The following is a 22,015-nucleotide window of genomic DNA, read 5'->3' on the forward strand; positions in this document are numbered from 1 at the left end:
ATTTATGAAGGGGAACTTAAAAGAAATGGGAGTGGGGCGGGGTTTTGAAAATGGGATTGACGCGATTTACTCAGAACAAAAGGCAAAACTGATAGTCAACAATGTGGTTACAGAAGAGTTTAGGATTGAAAAAGGGACACGACAAGGCTGCCCGATTTCCCCCTTGCTGTTTATTTCTGTCCTGGAGGTGCTCTTGAACTTGATTAGAGGGGACCGGTTGGTGCAAGGGATTCAGATCGGAGCGAAACAATATAAACTTAAAGCTTTTGCAGATGACCTTGTTTTGACATTGCAAGAGCCAGAATCTAGCACAAAAAGAGTGTTACAATTGATTCAGGACTTTGGTCGGGTAGCGGGCTTTAAACTAAACAAACAGAAAACTAAGGTGTTGGGAAAAAACTTGACAGATGCAGAGTCAGAACGGTTTCAGAGAGAAACAGAACTAACTGTGGTTAAAAAAGTAAAGTACCTAGGGGTAAACATAACAGCAAAAAATCTGAGTCTATTTAAGGACAATTATGAAAAATGTTGGTCTGAAATTAAGAGAGACTTGGACAGTTGGTCAAAATTGAAGCTTTCTTTGTTAGGCCGAATTGCTGCTATTAAGATGAATGTATTGCCTAAGATGTTGTTTTTGTTTCAAACATTGCAAATTGTGGATAAGACGGAGTGCTTCAGGAAGTGGCAGAGAGATATTTCTAAATTTGTCTGGCAGGGCAAAAAGCCCAGAATTAAGTTTAAGATATTAACTGATGCGAAAGAAAGAGGGGGCTTTGCCCTGCCAGACTTAAGGTTGTACTATGAAGCCGCAGCTTTCTGCTGGCTAAAAGACTGGCTACTTCTAGAGGACACTGATGTGTTAGATTTAGAAGGTTTTAACAATGCATTTGGTTGGCATGCATACTTATGGTATGACAAAGTTAAGATCAATAAGGCCTTTAAGAACCATATTGTCAGGAAAGCAGTGTTTAATGTCTGGACAAAATACAAAGACCTATTGGAAAATAAAACTCCAAGATGGCTATCACCTCTGGAGGCTAAGGCCCGAAAAAGACCCAATATGGAGGCCAAATGGCCGAAATATTGGGAAATAATAGAGAAAGAGGGCAATAATTGGAAATTGCAGAGTTTGGAAAAAATGAAAGACAAAGTGCGAGACTGGTTACATTACGCTCAGATTCAAGAAATTTTTAAAAAGGATAAAAAGTTAGGATTCCAGGTGGAGAAATCGAAGTTGGAAACAGAATTGTTAGAACCTAAGACTAAAGTACTCTCAAGAATGTATAACTTGCTGTTGAAATGGAATACACAAGATGAAATGGTTAAGTCGGCCATGATAAAGTGGGCACAGGATATTGGGCATAATATTATGTTTGAGGATTGGGAAAGGTTGTGGACCACGGGGATGAACTTCACGGCATGTAATGCTCTGAAGGAAAATGTAATGAAAATGATATATAGGTGGTACATGACCCCAGTTAAACTTGCCAAAATATGCCATGTGCCAGACAATAAATGTTGGAAATGTAAGGAAAATGAAGGAACATTCTTTCACCTCTGGTGGACTTGTCCCAGGGTGAAGGTCTTCTGGGAAATGATATATAATGAGCTGAAAAAGGTATTTAAGTATACCTTCCTTAAGAAACCAGAGGCCTTCCTCCTGGGCATTGTCGGCCAGATGGTGCCAAAGAAGGACCGAACATTCTTTTTGTACGCAACAGCAGCAGCAAGGATACTTATCGCCAAGAAGTGGAAAACTCAAGATCTACCCACTCTGGAAGAATGGCAGATGCAGCTGATGGACTATATGCAACTGGCTGAGATGACTGGCAGAATTCGAGACCTGGGAGAAGAGAGGGTTGAAGAAGATTGGAGGAAATTTAAGACTTATTTACAAAAATATTATGATTTGGTGGAAAGTTAAGTAGGATGTTTGATCATAAATAATTGGCCACCACAAAATCGGATCGGAATGGGATGTAAAGTGAGATTAAGAGAAATTAATTTACAGAGGATTATATTTAAATAAGTGGTTATAAAATTTGCAAATTAGATGATAAATTGCATGGAAAAAATCTATGATGATGAAAATGGCAGCGGGAGATGTGAGGAAGTCCAAAGAAGTTATGAAACTCTGTTGAGATAAAAGAAAGGTTGTTTATCTTTGTACTTTATTTTGTAAAAACCCCTAATAAAAATTTTATTTAAAAAAAAAACAAAATTAGCCACCGTGTCTTTACACATTATCAGGAGAATTGGGCATTTCTCTCTGCGTCACAACACAACCATAGCCTTGGCTTGCACACATTACCGTGCACACTTATGCCATGATCAGAACCAGACTCTTCTGCTGAAAATTTCTTAATGCCATATAACGTTTGATTTCCAAGCAGTGAAAATGTGATATTCATAACAAGTTTGTTCTACCTGTCATGGTTTACTTCAGGTTTCCTGAAGAATCATCCAGACCTAAAGCAAAAAAGAAGAAGAAGCAAGAAATGAAATATTAGCCATTTTAAAACTGTATTAGTTTGAATTTAGTGCTTAATAAACATTTCATTTGAGTTGTTTTTGTTTGGAGGATGACTCTTTATTTACAGGATAAAAGGCAACTGGAAGGCAAGCTGGTTGTCAGGGAACTGCTATCGGAGCCAGAGGCGGAGGGAAGGCTCCAGAGGGATGCTGGAGAGGGTCACAGTAGGGAGAGAGGCAGCCCATCTGCTGGGGAAGGAAATCAGCGTAGCACCAGCGGAGAAGGAAGGCAGATGGGGGAATCGGCGAGGGGGCTCCAGGACTCCTCGCCGGAGACCAGCGGGGAGAGCACGGGTCCTCCGCTGCCCACACCCTCCCTGCGCAGAAGACTTCCGCCCAGGGAGAGTAGGAGGAGACTAGGCATCAAAGAACTTCTTTGCTGGAAGAAGTTCAAGAAACGCCCACTGACGGATTCTGCCAGCGATTGAGACAGCCACGGATGGGTGGCTGTCCGGACAGAAAGGGTTCACCCAGGTAACTCAGCCAGGTGTGGCGACGATTTACGCACGAGCAACCCCTAGAACCATTACACTGGTGTAAGGCATGGGAGGAAGGGTTTTCAACTAGAGCGTATAGCAACTAGTCTCCCACCATTTGCCTCTTACACAACATCTAGAACACACCAGGCTTCATAAAAGTCATTACCATAAAGGTCTTACATCTAAGTCAATTCCCCAGTCTGCCCAACTCACCAAGCAGGCACAGACTCCCTTGATCTGGAAGAAGGCGATTTGCATAGGAAATATTTATGTTTGCATCAAAAGACTTTCTGGTGGCACCACAGAATTAACTAATTTAGCATATTCACTTTACTTGTATTTTAGTAAACCAAGCTAAAAACCTTGGAACTGCCAAGTTTGCCTAATATTGCATTTGCAATTTGCATCGGTTCATTGTTACCAATGAACTTAGTAGGGCAGGTGGCCGAATAATGCCCGGGGGAAATGTTCCTGCCTACCTACTTTTGACCTTGTCTTGCTTTTGGCTCTTTGGATTTCTGCCTTTCTGGTCCAGAACTTAATCCCTAGCCATGGTCTGTCTCAGAGCACAGATCAGGCCTGACAGCTACGCAAACTGGCACAACCTTTACTACAGGGTGCAAATTTAGCTGTCACTTTTTGCACAACTACAACATCAGTGTGCGCCCATTTCGCATGCTGAACAATGACTTGTAGCACACTGCTATTATGCTGTACCACAAGTACAGCAGAATCCAGTAGGTGCCAAGGCACAATTTTTAATACTAAGCCATAAAACGATGGGTAAGGCTGCATCCTGAATCATTACCAGTAACGAAACACTGGAAGTGGAATTTATTAATGGAGCATTTTGTGAGAGAGCTAATAAGATTTTAGAGCTGCACAAAGTTATTTGTGTCAATGATGTAAGCAGAAGTGACTCAGAACAAGACAGTATTTGTGTAAGATGCTGGATCACTTCTCTGCTGTTGTTTCTTTCTTTCTTCCTTTTTTTACTATACCTCAGGAAGACAGTGACTCACCAATGCACTTGCTTTGCATACAGAATGATGACTAAGGGCCTAAAAAACATGGTCAGAATCCTGGCTCACGGAGCCCGTTTTCCATTACAGTAATAGGAAAAGGCAATAAAGTGCTCTGCAGAAATGTGGTGGTTTTTTTTTTTGCAGTCTAATAATAACGACCATAATACAATACCAAAAATAACGCTGTGATTTTCTAACACACTCTTAGAAAATAGATCTGAATACGGATCACCAAAATCAAGAGATAATTAAGTAGGTAGTAGTAGCTGGACTGGATGAGTCGCAACTAAGTAGAGAAGAAAAAATAATAATCTCTAAAATGGTCGTTTTCTCCATTTCAAAAGAGGATTATAATTATTTGTACCTCCTTCTAAAATGAGTTATCTACATCAAATGTAAAAGAGGTAGAATTCACTAAGTCACATTAAGGGTGAGCACAACAGAATAAATGTCAAGCAGCCATCAAGTAATGATATGAAAATAAGACAACCCTGGATGTTTTAACACTTAACTCAGAAAGCGGACAGAAAATACGACGCGTCAAAAATCATTACAAGTAGAAACTAACTCTGTGTTGTTGCTGCCTTCGCCGCTATTTACAATCTCAGGAGTCCCTGTAGACTTTAAAAGTTTCATGAATGAGATCCAAAGGAAACAAAGACCGGCACAAGGAATAGCTCTTGAAATGCGAGCACTGTTTTACATTTTAGTTTGTAATATACCAATACGAAACATCCAGGTCCCCATAGGGATGCAACGGTAAACACACTTACCAGGGGTTTTGCATGCTTTGTTCGGAGCTCGAACAAACGGCGCACTCTGCAAACACAGCTAGGTAAGGCGCTAGAACAAACCGCAGGAAAATGTCTTAAACCAAGTCACATCCATCTAGCCTCTTATTATCAGCTCCGACTGGCTTTCCAACCAGGCTCTATGCCAGAGAACACTTTCTCATCTTCTCATCTTTCTCATCTCATCTTCTGCTTACAAGGTGTGTGCTCTACCATGGGGCTATGACTCTGCCTCACATAGGGACAAAAAATTCTCCACCGTGGGCTATAATAACTGCCTCAACCTCACCATGTTGGGTTGAGCATGTGCAAGGGCTAGGCAAAAGTTGCACCTTTTGTAAAATTAAAGAGGATTTCTTCCTATCTTCTCCTCATGATTTCTATTTATTTATTTTTATTTATTTATTTTTTAAAAACCTGGTGGCAGAGCATGAGACTCTTAATCTCAGGGGTTCAAGCCCAAAAGATCCCTACAAACTGCTAGACAATTATGTTTAATAAGTCAACTTTAGAGATCTCTATAGGATCCTCCATTAATTTCCAAAATAATTGGTAAAGGCTGAACACAAATTAACAGGGACTGAAGAAGCTTATTGACTGGGCATGAGCTTTAGTCATAAGCCCCACAATTAAATGTGCATAGAATTTCAACCTCTTTGTTTAGAAAAGCACAGCCCTATTTCAGACTTTCTGGCTATACAGATCATTGTTCACCATGCTGATTTGCTATATTATATGCACAAATATTTTTATTTTTATTTTTTTTGCCACTGGATCTTGTAAGGAAAAATGAATATAAAGTAAGAACTCATGTTTTTCAAAAGCCTGCAGCATCATCTGCTCAGCATTCAAGGCAAACAGAAAACTTTTTACCTCAAGAAAAATAGCTTCAGGGAGGGCTGATCTTCTTAACCCAGTGAGAATTGGTGCTGCGTATAAAAAAAGATGAGTGCAGTTTTATATATCATACAGAATCAACGACTTATCTTGGGAAATCATCTGGCAACGTGACTGGCACCACAGTAAAAGGACAACAGCATGAGGAAATATAATTATCATGAGCCTATGAAAAAGAGTATTTGTTCTCTTTTTACCATACAACATGCCTAAATATACTAAATGCAAAGATGCTTAAGGTTTCAGGGATGCCATCATTTGTTGCCTTGACAGAATGAATGAGAAGCAGTTGTTATTTACAGTACACATGTGTACTGTATAATTTAACCATAGTGTCTGCGAACTTGTCATTAAAGATTACCAGGAAAGACTCCTGTCGGTATAATAGACACTATAAATTACAGAGCCAAGTCCTGACTCAAATAAAGGCAGCGAGGGAGGGAAATTGGAAGGGCTTGTTCAAATCCGAGCATTATTTAGTTGTCAATCCAGTTTTCCCCCTTTTGAATTAGACCAGATTAGTCCACACTTGCATGTATTTGAATTTGTACATAAGAAGCGACCTCAGTCTTTTCCATTCATACTAGTAAGGTAAAAAGGTGAAGGACCCCTGGACGGTTAAGTCCAGTTGAATTCAACTATGGGGTGCAGTGCTCATCTCACTTTTCAGGCTGAGGGAGCCGCCATTTGTCCACAGACAGCTCTCTGGGTCATGACTAAATTGCTTCTGACACGACAAGACACCGTGACGGGTCTCAGAGCACATGGAAATGCCATTTACCTTCCCACCACAGCGGTACCTATTTCTCCACTTGCGCTAGTATGCTTTTCGAACTGCAAGGTTTGCAGAAGCTGGGACAGAGCAATGGGAGCTCACCCCGTCGCGCAGATTCGAACTGCCAACCTTCTGATCAGCAAGCCCAAGAGGCTCAGTGCTTTAGACCACAGTGCCACCCATGTCCCTCTTCACCTTCTAATGTGTTGATTTGATTATGCCAATTAAGCAACATGGACACTTTGTTTTTTTGTAAACTCCCCCCCCCCCCAGGAAGTACACAAAAGCACACCATCAGGCCACTGTAAATTCTCAGCACATGCTTTTGCCATTTTTTGGTTTTTGTACAAATATGAGGGATGGAAACAATTCTCTCTCTCTTCTGCTCAGGAGCATACCAAAAAATGGTTGCAAGCACGGCAGCTAGATAAAGGAAATAAAGGAAAGCATTGAGGAAGTAGTAGACATAGAAAGGAGAGTAGCAAAAAAGTGACAATTGATCCACCCACCCAAAAACACTGAAATAAATTATCTGTGATGCTGAGTGGAGCAGTTTGGATTATCTCCATATCTGAATGTACAGGACAAAAGCATTAAAACTGGCCTTGATTTGAGGGTAACGTCATGTGGATGATAGAAATGAAGTGGGAATGCAAACAGCTGCAAATACACTTTAATCTCTCCCGTGTGGAGAAGCCCTAAGACAGGAGCTTGCTTTTATATACACTGGGAGGTAAGAACCATCTCATCAACTGATTCGTCATAAATCACCCTTGCAACACTACAGTGGCTCTTCTTCTCTTATCTCCTTTGACTGCAGTCACACCTGAAGAAGTGAAGAAGAAGAGTAAGTGCTGATGGCTGGATTGTGTCATGGGAAGCAATATTCTCCTGGGACTCACATGTCTTGCAAAAAGAAAGACATTACAAATCCTCCCACCATTTTCCGGAGAGAGCCAGTGTGGTGTAGTGGTTAAGAGCGGTGGACTCGTAATCTGGGGAACTGGGTTCGATTCCCCGCTCCTCCACATGCAGCTGCTGGGTGACCTTGGGCCAGTCACCCTTCTCTGAAGTCTCTCAGCCCCACTCACCTCACAGAGTATTTGTTGTGGGAGAGAAAGAGAAAAGAAGATTGTTAGCCACTTTGAGACTCCTTAGGGTAGTGATAAAGCGGGATACCAGATCCAAACTCCTCTTCTTCTTCGTCTTCTTCCAGCACCAAACTTCATAAATTTATCAACAACCGAGTACAACTGAATTGGTCTTAATAATAATTATCATTTGTGTTTGTAATAAGGCATGGACCTTGTTTTGCACACCACAGTCATCAAGCAACCAAAATCAGCTGCTGATAACTGGATCGGCAAGCCCCATTTTGGATCCAAGCCCAAAAATATATCAAATTATATTTGATAGCTGTCTGAAGCAACTATCAGAGTTGCAAACTACTTCCTAGCCTGTGTCTCTCCCACGTGATTTGTTATTAAACATGCTTCAGGTTTTTAGTTGCACACTTACGCTACGGTGAAATTATTAAGATTTACTTCTACTCCCTCCTCCCCTTTGTTTGCTGTTTCTGTTCCTTAATTCAACAGCCATTCAGCAGCCAGGAGGAAGTGACTGTAACTGGTAAAAAGTATTTGATTCCTGAAGCTGTTTGCCAATTTAGCTGCAATCCTCCAACTGGCATTTTGGTTGCCCCTTTGGTATTTTCTGAGGATGCTATGTTGCTCCAGCAACCATTCCTAATTATCCTGGGACACTGGGCAAACAAGATTTCCTTCCCAGGCTCTGTGAAGGTCACCCCTGAATTGTGACGCTTGAGCACAGGTTATCGCTGCAGCAAGCCGAGTGATCAAGAGCACAGAGTTCCGCTAACATTTCTCTCATTGTCCAGAAATCCTTATGCGCTACAATTAGGACAATATTGGGAAAACTGCTTACAATGCAGTTGTTACTGCCTAAGCTGATCACTGAAACTGCAGTTTCAGATCTTGCCAAATCCCTCATCTTTTAGGTAGAGTGCAGACGGATATCTCCATTAACAATCTATTCTCAATCACTCACTGGCAATGCTAGTTTTCTGGCAAGTACAATTAACTATCTGAGGAGACGGATGAGACTTCAAAAACCGATGAGGCCGACAATAGGCGGAAGGAAGAATTTTGCAGCCAAAAAACTCCAGTAAGATTTTCTAAAACTGTGATGGTCCAGCATAATTCTGTTCCTACAATCGGTTCTACAATCTTTCTGCTGTGATTGTGGTTTTTGTTTTCATTAGTAAGAGACTTTATTAGGCTTTTGAGTTGGACAAAATCTTCAAATAAGCAGAGTGCGGATTTTCTTGCAGCTGATTTTATCATTTGAAATAGAGCCCCAAAGTAACGTACAGATGCACGCTGATCTCAACAACGCATCTTTGATACAAAATACAAAACAGGGCTGATTTACAATGGGGAACATCAAGATTTAGCAAACAAGAGCATGGTGTTGCTACACTTGGCAAATGAGACAGAACCCTTCAGCTCTGATCCACTTACTACTGGCAACTTTTAAATTCCCCTCAGAGGATATCGAAGTGCAGTAGAGCGGGACTACACAGGCTCTGGCATTGCTCTTAGGATACTGGATAAGGGTTTTTCTCTATTCTGCCTCACCACTAACAGCTGTGACACGGCCAAATAGGAAGCGACTATTCTAAGCCGCATTGATACAAGCAGCTTTTGTACTAAACCCTCTGAAATGCTGCACTCCCAACTGGTTCAGCTGGTAAATTTACCTCCAGAGGATTTACAGTGGTTGGAGATATTACCATGGTTCTGTTACACACAGTCAACAAGTATTTTGCCTCCTACTTTAGGAACTCTTAGGGATACGGGTGGCGCTGTGGGTTAAACCACAAAGCCTAGGACTTGCCGATCAGAAGGTCAGCGGTTTGAATCCCCGTGACAGGGTGAGCTCCTGTTGCTCGAACCTAGCAGTTCGAAAGCACATCAAAGTGCAAGTAGATAAATAGGTACCGCTCCGGCGGGAAGATAAACGGTGTTTCCGTGCGCTGCTCTGGTTCACCAGAAGCAGCTTAGTCATGCTGGCCACATGACCAGGAAGCTGTACGCCGGCTCCCTTGGCCAATAAAGTGAGATGAGCGGCGCAACCCAAGAGTCGGCCATGGCTGGACCTAATGGTCAAGGGTCCCTTTACCTTTACCTGAGGAACTCTTAGAATGAGCCATGAAGGGGGGAAGAAAGGCTTTTCACATGTTGTAACACTAGAGTCATAGAATGTAGCAATGGGAAGGACCACGAGGGTCATGTAGTAGTCCAGCCCCCTGTGCAATGCAAGAATCTTCTGCCCAATGTGGGGTTCAAATTCACAATGCTGTGATTAATAGTCTCATGCTCTACCAGCTGAGCTCCTGTGATTATTTTCAAACAAGTAAAGGAAAAGAGAATACAAAGAGCATGGAATGTATGCTCATGATCATATTTATCAGGCACCATCGGTTCAGCAGATGTGCCAATTGGACACTGAATCGCGTAACAACACTGGGGAAACGTCAAGATTATTGAACAGATGCCTTTTCTTCAGACCAGGGCTTTATATCCAGGTCAGAGTCCTCTCCGAACAAACAGAACTCAAAAAGTGTGGAAAGCAAAACCAAGTTATTTCCCAAGGTGAAGAGTCCCTCTAGTAATTTTAAACAACGAAGAGTCTTGTGGAGTCTTTGAAGACCAATGAATTTTATTACAGCAAATGTTTTTCTGGAGAAGAATCCACCATAATTTCATCCTACTCTTCAAACACAAGGTTGATCCCCTTTTATCTGCCCAACAGGCAAGTGTGGAGGTTGTGAGATGATGAATGTGAACCCAGGATTGGATAAAGACTTCTTGGTCTGCAGGCCCTGTGTCCTAACCTGCTATCACTCAAAGAGTAGATTTTCTTATGTTAGTGAGATATCAGACTCATAATTTCAAGGAAGAGAACAATTTCTAAGAGGCAATGTGTCATAACGGATAGTGCTGAACTGACTGAGAAAGATCTGGTTCAAACCTCCCTATAACATGAAGTTCACAGGGTGACTGTAGGATGATTACATTCTCGTAACCCCAGCCTTCCTCACAGGTTTGCTTTGAGAATAAAACCAAGGGAAGGGGAAATTATGCACAATGCCTTGATTAATTAAATTGAATAATAATTTAAAGGACACCCCAATTAAGTATTTTTAATGCACACGTACGAAAAGGTTGTTTTGCTTCAGTCTGCAGTAAAGAGGATTTCATAAATCGTGCTTGGTTGGAGAAAGAGAAAATATTTTTAATATAAGCTGAGTAATCAACAGCTAGAGGAAATAAAGGAAGGGAAACCTAGGCTATTGAGGCGATTGTATGCCATGAATATGATGCAGTGGCAAAGAGTTGCATTAAGGAAAGGCATTTTATTTTGTTTGCTTGCTTAAGTGTAATTTATACACTGCTTTACAGGTGATCTTCAAAAGGTGTTTTACCGTATTTTTCCATGTATAACACGCCCCCATGCAGAACACGCACCCAATTTTTGAGGACTCCAAATAAAGAAATCCCCCATAAGCACTATCCATGTATAAGCCGACCCCCAATTTTAAACTTGAAAAAATAGGGGGGGAATATAGTCTTATACAAGGAAAAATACGGTACATAGGATTATTACAACAAGGCAACTTGTTGGTACAAAATCTGCTACTGCTTCTTCTCCCCATTGCTCAGGGCAAGATGGTTCTGCGGAAGCCCACGGGGCAACATCTGGTGGAGGAAGGAGCCATTGTGGGAACTGGATGGTCAAAATCCTCCAAGCTGCTTTTTTCTCCACCTCCCTTCAGACCCCTCTGTGGTGGCAGTTGCATCCATAGTGCAGCTGGAGAAGTGGTGCATTTTACAAGGCAATGCCAAGCTAGGTAATCATTTTGTTGTCAACCTTGAAAGGAACTCCAGCAAGACCTATAGCTGGGAATGCACCTCAGCTACCAGAGCACAGGTAGGCCACGCGGCACAGTATGGTTCTGCTCATTTCCAGTGCGAAGTCTCAAGCATTCTATGATGAAGGCAGAAGGCAACATTCAGCACATGGAAAAAATATTCCACTCACAGGAAATGGTTTTTGGTACCTCACGCTAGAGTACTGCAAGAGGGGGAAAGTAAAAAATCTATGTGTTGAGCAAGAGTGTGTACAACCACTTGCAGAAGAAGCAAGAGAGCTGCTATTCATATTTTGCAAAGGATGGTAGACCTAACCTTGGGGAACTTGAATTCCTCCTCTGCTCTTACTAAATCTTAGTAAATTTCAATGCTTCGCATCTTGGGAACAGCAAGAAGAAAACAAGGAGTCTCATTAGTGAAAAGTCCTGCACAAGGACTTTTGCTTACGCAGCAGGGGAACATTTCGTCTGGCAAGTCAGTGGACGGAACGATGAGACAAGCACGACACAGAAATCCTCTCTTAAGTTTATCTGATTATTAACTGTTAAAACATGTTACTGGACGCAGGTGGCACTGTGAGTTAAACCACAGAGCCTAGGACTTGCCGATCAGAAGGTTTGCAGTTCGAATTCCCACAACAGGGTGAGCTCCCGTTGCTCAGTCCCTGCTCCTGCCAACCTAGCAGTTTGAAAGCACGTCAAAGTGCAAGTAGATAAACAGGTACCGCTCCGGCGGGAAGGTAAACAGCGTTTCCGTGCGCTGCTCTGGTTCGCCAGAAGCGGCTTAGTCATGCTGGCCACATGCCCCGGAAGCTGTACACCAGCTCCCTAGGCCAATAAAGCGAGATGAGCGCCGCAACCCCAGAGTCCGACACGACTGGACCTAATGGTCAGGGGTCCCTTTACCTTTACCTAGCATGTTACTATCATACATTTCCGCCCCCCCGATACATACATTTTTATTTGTATGCCTCTTTTCCACACATAAAATCATGCTCAAAGCAGCTTACAGCAAAGTAGCAGGGTGCATTTGAAACAAACGCTACAAAAACCATTTCATAACACATCAAAACACTAGCACAGTAACAAATTCATAATAACACAGCAAAGCAAAAAAACCACAACAAAAACATACAAAAAGGCCACATCTCCAAAATATGGGGCTGATGTGTGCCAGTCCTGTGCAAGCAATTATTTTTTAGCATTTGAAGTTGCAGCTAGCTTGCAGAAGGTTTCAAGAGATTCAGTCCCAACCCTTTCCTGACAGTGCAATCCTACACAGGTTTACTCAGAAGCAAGTGACACTGAGGTCAATATAAGGCTTGTTCTCATGTAAGTGTGCATAGGACTTCAGCCTAAGAGGAATGTATCTTATCGAACAGAATGCTCAAGCAATTATATCTTCCCAGCATGCCCAACTGTTAACAACCACCTGATATGCCAATATTGGTAAGACAGTTCTACCCTAGTAATGACTACCGCACATCATTCTCTGCTCAATTCAGGATGCATTCAATCATTCTACTGTTCTATTTTCAGGGTCAGAAGGATGCTTTCAAAAATAGTTGGATTTCAAGAAAATGCTTTTGTCCTTCAACCTTTATGCGTTGAGAAAGATCAGTCATATTCTTCCATTTCACAGTGCAATGAACATCCCAATTCTCACAACACAGGCATAATGGTCTGGAATAATAAAGCCCATTTTGTAAGGGTGCAATAAAGAGAGAACATTTCATCATATCTTACAAATGAGTTACTAACCTGGAAAATAATCTGCCCCCCCCCCCGAATATACTCTATAGCTACAATGGCAACATCGTTTTTTTAACACACTTCCTCGAATTATCACAGAATTTAGTCCCTATTTATGAGATGTGCTTATAAGGGACCACTGGTTACAGAAATCTACCAATTACTGAGGAAACTGATATCTTGATAGAAGTAATTTAGATTGTGCCTGCAATCCTATACCCACTTCCCTGGGGCTAAGGCCTATTAGCACAATTAGACTTACTCAAGAGTAGACACCGTATAGTACTGTGCTATATTACTCTTTATGGCAGAAGAAATAAAGTTTTCATGACTGCAGATCATTGTTCTTTCCTTTGTCAGAAAGGGCTATAATTTTGGTCTGCCAGATATTGTTGTGTGTGTTTTTTTAACTAACAAAATTAAGTTTTATAAATATTATTCTCAAGTAGATTTATTGTTCTAGCTAGCATATAGAGTGAGCTCTTTTCTATTCATTTTCAACTTAAAAAAATAACTCACGTTTTTACTTCTGGGAATTTCTTATCTTCAAGGCTTCTTTATTCAAAAAGTAAGAAGAAGAAGAAGAAGAAGAAGAAGAAGAAGAAGAAGAAGAAGAAGAAGAGTAGTTTGGATTTGATATCCCGCCTTTCACTCCCTTTAAGGAGTCTCAAAGCAGCTAACATTCTCCTTTCTCTTCCTCCCCCACAAAAAACACTCTGTGAGGTGAGTGGGGCTGAGAGACTTCAAAGAAGTGTGACTGGCCCAAGGTCACCCAGCAGCTGCATGTAAGGTAAAGGGACCCCTGACCATTAGGTCCAGTCGTGGCCGACTTTGGGGTTGCGACGCTCATCTCGCTTTATTGGCCGAGGGAGCCGGCGTGCAGCTTCCGGGTCATGTGGCCAGCATGACTAAGCCACTTCTGGCGAACCAGAGCAGCGCACGGAAACGCCGTTTACCTTCCCGCCGGAGTGGTACCTATTTATCTACTTGCACTTTGATGTGCTTTCAAACTGCTAGGTTGGCAGGAGCAGGGACCGAGCAACAGGAGCTCACCCCGGGGATTCGAACCGCCGACCTTCTGATCGGCAAGCCCTAGGCTCTGTGGTTTAACCCACAGCGCCACCCGCGTCCCATTCAAAATGTACAACAAACTTAAGATTGTATAGATCCCAGACTTGAGTCAATATGTGCCAAAGAACAAGAATTGTTTCAGGAACATATGCTACAGAGTTAGGGGTGCCCTCTCGTAGGCACCATTCTGCCTCTCCAAAAAATGTGGGGTGCCTCCACTCTTCCAAACAATCAGGGAGCAGAGGGGGCTTCCCTGGCCAACTCCTCCTGCTGTGAAAGCTTCCTCTGGTACGCCAAAGAAAAAGTTATCCAATGTTTCATTCCACACTCAGCCCAGTTCTTTTATGGTAAAATATTGATGCGCATTAAGACCATTTTGTATACCATTTTGTATAGACCATTTTGAAATAATTCACATTATTTCGGCTGTAAAATTGGTTTGACTTTTTTTTTTCTAAATAAGAGTGAGAATTATTGTTTTCACTTGATTGTCATCATATTGTAGGAAATGAGAAATGGGACTTGGAACACTGGGAGCCACAATCATAGGGCAAAGAAAACAGAATGCAGGAGGGGAAACGGGGGTCTCGTTTTCTGACTGCTCTGATTAATTTGAAAAAGCCAGCGTTACACGTTGCAAATTTGTGCATGCATCAATTACCAAGGCCACCGCTGAGATTCGCAAAACTGTCAACTAGGAAACAGAATACAGCAGAACTAGCCTCACAAACAGGAATGAGCAACTGACAGTCACTATATAACTGTATCTACCCAGAGGTAGAAGTCATCTGTCTTTTGAAGCTATCAAGTCCTTCTACTATTCTGCAATTTAATTTGAAGTTACAATGCTTCCTGGGGGATTTCCTGGCATTATCTGACAGCATTATCTGCATAGCAAGCACCTGTCAGGAATTTATTGCATGCGAGAAAGAACTAAAAATATTCATGATAAAATGTTAGTTCATTACCAGTAGCGACCGATAGGACAAAAATTGGAAGCACGGTTGTAATTCACTTCACTTTTTGCTACAGATCTAACTTACAAACATGCCACTTTAGACAAGCAAAATCTTTAGAGAGAAACTACATGACAGCTTCACTTTGAGCCATCTGTTACCTAATCTGTAGTTGGGAGAGTGTGACAGAGTCAGTAATCAAACACCAGTATCTGCTTTAGGCATGGGTGAAAAAAGAAAAGCACCATATTATGAAGCCATTTATAACTGTTTCAGTTGAATAGCAGTCACCTGTTAGATATAAACGTAATACTGAAAAAATAGGAGGCCTTGGAGGAAAATTATTTCTGAATTCCATTGTAAAAAAAAAAGAATGGGTAAAACCATGACCTTTCTAGCTAGTATTTCAAAATGAATCATATATTTCCTTTTCACTGAAATTTCAACGATTGTATTTAGCCACTATTTTGTTAAAGGAAATCCATTGCCAGGAGTGCCAGATTGGCTCTACTGGTGAACATGCACTGTGCTAACCACACCACTGCCTCCCCTTAGCATGAGTAACTCAACTGTTGGGGACTCAGGTAAATACTGCTACTGTTTGGAATCCCATCTAAGAACCTACTTTATCCAGAAATTGCTTAAAACTCCCATACCCATGCAGCACCTAGAGTGTTGGCCCTGTCTCTATGAGAGCCTTCTTCAACCTGATGCCCTCTGGATATTTTGGTCTGGCCCCAGCCAGACTATCCATAAATTTATGCCCAAGGTGCACAAATTTCCTTTCCTTTCTTATTGCCACTCACAACCTCTCTTCAGCTAACAAAGGGATATGATCTCTTCTGATCAACTGCTCTGGAGAACAATAGTGAACTGTTATATCTCGCTGGCTGGAAGTGTCACATGGGGCATTGCAGAAGTGCTCTTAACAAGGAAGCTGCCATCAGCTTTCAATAAAGAAGCAAGAGCTGCTGCTTTCAGTGACACGTAAGGGAGACAAGCACACCCACAAAACGCAAAGGCTCAAGCAAGGAACGGCAAAGCTTCTGCCACAGCTGCCAAAATTTAGAGAGTCTGTGGGAGGCATTCTGGGAGTGCAGACACAGCCCATGGGTTAGCCACTCCTGCCTGCCAAAGGGGAATACCCTCTAAAATGTCTCCAATGAAAACTGGGGCATCCTCCTCCTCCTCCTTCTTCTTCTTCTACCCTACCCACCTGACGGGGTTGCTCCAGCCACTCTGGGCTGCTTCCAACATATATAAAAACACAATAAAACATTAAACATTAAAAACCCTCCCTATACAGGGCTGCCTTCAGATGTCTTCTAAAGGTTGTAGAGTTACTTATCTCCTTGGCTCAGGGGTTGTATAATTCCATACTCTCCAACATTTCTTTGATGAAAATAGAACGTCCTGAGGAAAAGTGGAACATTCCGGGATCAATCAGAAACCAGGACGGCTTCTGTAAATCTGGATCTGTGTGATAAACTAGTGTTAGCAGTAACATGAACCAAGGCTCTGCTCGATATATTGTGCTCGGGGAAAAGCACTGGATATTAGTTTGGGTATACACAAGCGAGAAGGAAATGAAAAACCACTGGGGGGGAAGACATCAAGGAAGATGCAGCCCTGCATGGGGTGAAGGCTCTGCCTGGACCCAAAAAACAGTAGGAATAAGGAAGGGTGCTGGTATATGCTCCAATTCAACTCCCAGCTGAGGGCACACACATACCATCACCACAATTCCCACCTTAAAATAACTACTTGGAAAATACTGGCTCTGTTGTAAAACACTCCACCTACTATGGCGCCTAATAAGAAGATGTGTTCTGTTTTCTCAGTTTGTTTACACTGTTGTGTTTTACAATAACGTAGTCTGTGAAGGGTGGTCCTTCTAATTAGACCAAACTCCTACTTCTACAAAGCAACATGGGGGAAAGAAAATTAATGACGAATTTGTACATAAAAGTCAAGATTTTGGCACAGAAAATGGGCAAGCCTAATATATGTTCCAATGGCCATTTTGAAAACAATTTATAGAAGTGGACAATACCCAATCTGCTACTTATCTGAAGATGAAACTCGGGGCATGAGCAGACTGAAGATCTGTGGTATGCCTAACCAGTCTAGGTGGCGCTGTGGTCTAAACCACTGAGCCTCTTGGGCTTGCCGATCAGAGGGTTGGCGTATTGAATCAACATGATGGGGTGAGCTCCCGTTGCTCGGTCCCAGCTCCTGACAACCTAGCAGTTTGAAAGCACACCAAAAAGTGCAAGTAGAGAAATAGGTACTGCTCCGGCAGCAAGGTAAACTGCGTTTCCGTACGCTGCTCTGGTTTCGGTGTTCCGTTGCGCCATGCTGGCCACATGACCCAGAAAAACTGTCTGCAGACAAACGCCGACTCCCTCGGCCTGTAAAGCGAGATGAGCGCCGCAACCCCAGAGTCATCTGCGACTGAACTTAACTGTCAGGGGTCCTTTACCTTTAACTATTTATAAGCTCCTTTCCTGCCAAAAGGTACCCAAAGCACTGCAAAGCAATATAATGAAGAACCAATCTGAAAAAATGAAACGGGACAAAATGTGGAACAGCAGCACTAGCCAACACTAAACATACGGTATCTTCTGAAACTCAAACGCAAGGTCTTGCAAGTGTCTTTGTGGAGCGGATTCCATAATTGTAAGGGGAGTGTCCAAACTCCTGCTCACCACCATATTAATATACTTAAAGTACGCACAAAAAGGAGAGGAAGCTGTATCAGTCCATTAGAAAAATTCCAAATTCCAGAGTCAGTTAATGCCTTTATTAGGCCTTTTAAAAAAATGTCGCCGGAGTAAGAAAGCTTTCGAGTTCTCCATAACTCTTCAGTGGAATGGATGTTCAGCAAAGTTGGAGTGAGGGGAGACAATTTGCCACAATTATTTACTTCACCCTCTATCTTGCAAGGAACATTTTCCCTTTGCTTACAACTGGAGGCAGATCCAGGCGACTGGGAGATCAGTCATTTCTTGATTCTGTGTCCTGGGAAATCCTAGACCCAGCCTCAAACCTGTGTTGAACCTGTTGTTGTTTAGTCATTTAGTCATGTTGTACTCTTCGTGACCCCATGGACCAGAGCATGCCAGGCATTCCTCTCTTCCACTGCTGCCCGCAGTTTGGTCACCTAGTTGGTTGGTCACCAGTTTGGTTGCTCCTAGTAAAGTCTAATAAAATTGTGTACAGTCTACATTAAAACTATTAATAAATGCAGGTTTTTTTGTCTTCAACAGCAACCCAATTTTTACTCTCACCAGCCCCCTCTTAACATCCAACCTGATGAGAACGCTCAAAAGTTTGGCCACTATTTTACGGCATTTGTGATTGGCTCTAATAAAGTTGTTGTCCAGCTTGAGAGATGGTAATTCTCGGCCAAACTTAATTGCTGGGAGTGTTCTATTAAGTAATAATTACTTAATATTGAAGAAAGGGTTGTTTTTTGTTTTTGTTTTTGGAAGAAGAAGAAGAAGAAGAAGAAGTTGTGAAATGGAAGGAAATTGGTTCTACAACCGTAGGATATTTTCAGTGCCACATGCTGGTGGCAAATACAAAAGACCAGGAATTCATAAACTAATGAAACTCAGGCCAAAGCACAAGTAAATACTGTCATTTCAGTCACTGTAATATTAGTTGCCAGTTACCGTCCACCTTGCTTGGGCTCAGTGCTATTGCACTCAGTGCTATTGCACTCAGTGCTATTGCAATAGCACTCAGTGCTATTGCTCAGCACTGAAATTGTTTAATTGCCCTCACAAAATTGGTAGTGAACAGATAAGGAGTGCTCCAACAAAGAGATTGTGAAAGAGACAAAACTCAATGGTAAGCAAGGGGGGCGGGAGGGGGGGTTCTCCACTAAACTCATTCTTTCATCTCACATTGATGGAATGTTGCCCTCAACAACAGATGTTCTGTCCTTACAGAAGAGCTGTTAACTGTACACATTTCAATTATTATTCAATTACGTTTATTTCTCAGCAGGACGACACTTTTTGTCTTTGCAGACAAAAGATTAAATGTACCACACCAGGATAGGCTCAAGTGTAGCGTTCAGTTAACAATCAGATTATCTGAATACACTAGTTTAATGTTAATAAAGCTGTTGATTGTATTAATCAAGGTTACTTCTCAAAAATATGATTTACATGCTAACAAATATGGATAATTTTTATTTTTAGGTAACAAAGATGGTAAAAAAACCCACAAATAGCTGAAGTTAAATGCTTCATTGAGTAACTGAATAGGTCTCCCACAGTCAAAATTTAACAAAGTTTGTACATACATATATATTTCGATTCGCCCGTCTCAGGTTCATTCATCTTTCTGGATGCCACCACTGAAGTGTAGTGAAATGTCACTGGAAATCATCCTGCACTCAAAGTAGCTAACTTTTAACCAATGGAACTTGCATTATTACTGCTGCAATGCATCAATGCCAAAAGGAATGTGATGTAAACACAATGTGCTAAAAACCAAGTATTGCTATGATATATTGCTTGCAATAGTAAGGTAAAGATAAAGGACCCCTGGACAGTTAAGTACAGGGGAATTCAACCATGGGATGCTGCGCTCATCTCTGCTTTCAGGTCAAGGGAGCCGGCGTTTATCTGCAGACAGCTTTTCCAGGTCATGTGGCCAGCATGACTAAACCACTTCTGATGCACAGGACACTGTGATGAGTGATAGAGCACATGGAAACACTGTTTACCTTCCCACCACAGCAGTACCTATTTATCAATAGTAGCAGCAGTCAGAAGCAGACCACCATCCTCACTTCTGAAATCTCACCCTACGTATGATGTAAAAGTACCTTCCATTTGTGCTGCTGGTCATGCACAGGGCAGGGCTTCAGTAGTTACAAAAGCACTCTTCATTCAGAAAACTATGGTTTGTGAAGTTGCAAACAAATAAGTCTCTAGTTACGGCGTAAGAACGACTTATAAGAAAACTGAACAATCTTGACAAGAGAGATACAGTACAATGTAAAGCCTAGGACAGGCATGTCCAAAGTCCGTTTTGGGGGCCTAATCCTGTGGCAGTTTATTTATTGGTGTCAAATCCTATAAAAAAGCTCAACAACTTCAATCCTAAAAAAACCTCTGGTCGGCCCTCATGCAAGTTTACTTCATCAAATCTGGCCCTCTTTGAAAAAAGTTTGGGCACACCTGGCCTAGGAGTATGGGCTGGGAAGTACACAATTGAACATTCATTTAACAAAAAACCCTTTCGATTTAACGTGGTAAGGACTTTCAATGTTCATGCAAGCTTCCTTGTTAAGAGTTCTTCTGCAGGGCTCAAGTCCAAAGCCAGCCCAGCAAAGTCTATGGAAGGAAAACAGCACAGTGATTGTGAGCTTGGTGAAGCTTCTACTCAAACAGGCAACTCGATCAAAATAAGCTACTTCTTATCCTTTCTGACATAAAATTGGCATGGACCGTCCTCAGACCTGTCTCTTCTACGCTGCCAAGTTTCAAGACAGTCGGCAGAACCATTTTCTAGCAATATTATTGCCTGATTTTTAAATTATGGTAGGATTCTGCTGGCTCACCTTCAGAACCACCCATAAGATAAGACAACTGTGGTCCTATAAATCACTTTGGGTGGGATTCACCTCGAGAACCCTGTCAGTGGAAGACCTGTACAATCTGTTCACAAAGACTGAAATCCTAAACACTCATCCGGAAAGAAGACTTGTTAAACTCAGTGGGTCTTATTAAGTAGTAGATGAGCATTGGGTTGCACTGACAGTTTTGGTAAGTGACTGAGTAAGAAGTCTGTTTTCAAAAGTTTCAGAATCAGGCCCTAAGCACTTTGAACAGCTGGCACACATAACCCTCTTGTTCACATGTAACGGATTGTGGCCATTTACCTCCCCCCCCCCCCAGTCATTTTGCCACTGCCCTACACTGAGCCAAGTAATGTCACCCGAATCCAGGCTTGTGATTTATATCTCTCCAGAACCACCAGGAGCTGTTGTCTTATGATTTACAGCTTGTGATTTGTCTGAAGAGAACTACGCCACATTCCCAGTTCCAGACAACATGCTAAGTCACCCCATGACTTAGTTCAGTGCATCACAGCAGCAAAGCAGCCAGGGAGAAACAAAGCAGCCACCATCTCTTTCTCTGGGAATCCACGTTTGCTTGTTCACATTGAGCTATGGTTTGGCTTAATCTTATATGTGAATCAGGTCAACTAAATTGCTCAGACAAGAGCTTGCTACTGTTTAAACAGGAAAGCCTTCAAAATACTAATCCAATTGCCATAATGTTATGGTCGCATCCATAACATAATTCAATATTTCCTGCTCTTTATGGTTGTACTGTACTTCTGCTTCTCTCCAGATATCTTAATTTTTTTCCTGCTTATTCCCTTCAACTGAATGCATTCTTGTTCCAAGTGAGGATCATCTCTAGTCCAACTCCTTGCAATGCAGGAAAATGCAGTTGTCCTATATGGGGATCAAACCTGCAACCTTGGCATTATCAGCACCATGCTCTAACTGAGCTATCCACTGACTGCTAACCAACTGAGCTATCCACTTGTGTAACAAACTCTGTCTTCCATGTTCCATGGCAAAGCCAAGCCAGAGTTAATACTGTCCTTACTCACCAAAAGGTAGGCATTTATATTGTGGCCTCTTTCTCCCACGCATATCCCTAGTGGCAAAATAAGCCTGAGAGCTCGTTCACAGGAAGGCTGCACAAAGGAGAGGGAGGGTTTGTGGGCCTTTTCAGAATAAGGTAGAAA

At 42.1% G+C, this 22,015-nt stretch overlaps 1 protein-coding gene across 19 annotated transcripts in view; it reads right to left on the reverse strand.

Annotated features, from left to right (window-relative positions):
- The window catches only part of OSBPL6 (oxysterol binding protein like 6), a 106,509-nt gene that overhangs the window by 79,134 nt on the left and 5,360 nt on the right, over window positions 1-22,015 (reverse strand). For 8 of the 19 annotated variants that reach the window (XM_083706459.1, XM_083706442.1, XM_083706447.1 and 5 more), the window contains exon 2: window positions 2,428-2,469. The exons of 3 other annotated variants lie outside the window; for them this stretch is intronic. The gene's annotated coding sequence lies outside the window, so the exon portion shown is untranslated. Of the gene's footprint in view, window positions 1-2,427; window positions 2,470-4,809; window positions 4,880-5,700; window positions 5,757-22,015 lie in introns of all 19 variants that reach the window. 8 more of the 19 variants (XM_083706453.1, XM_083706444.1, XM_083706449.1 and 5 more) reach the window with 2 other exon arrangements.

Source organism: Podarcis gaigeae, assembly GCF_964106915.1.
Source record: "Podarcis gaigeae genome assembly, chromosome: 1".
Classification (NCBI taxonomy): Eukaryota; Metazoa; Chordata; class Lepidosauria; order Squamata; family Lacertidae; genus Podarcis; species Podarcis gaigeae.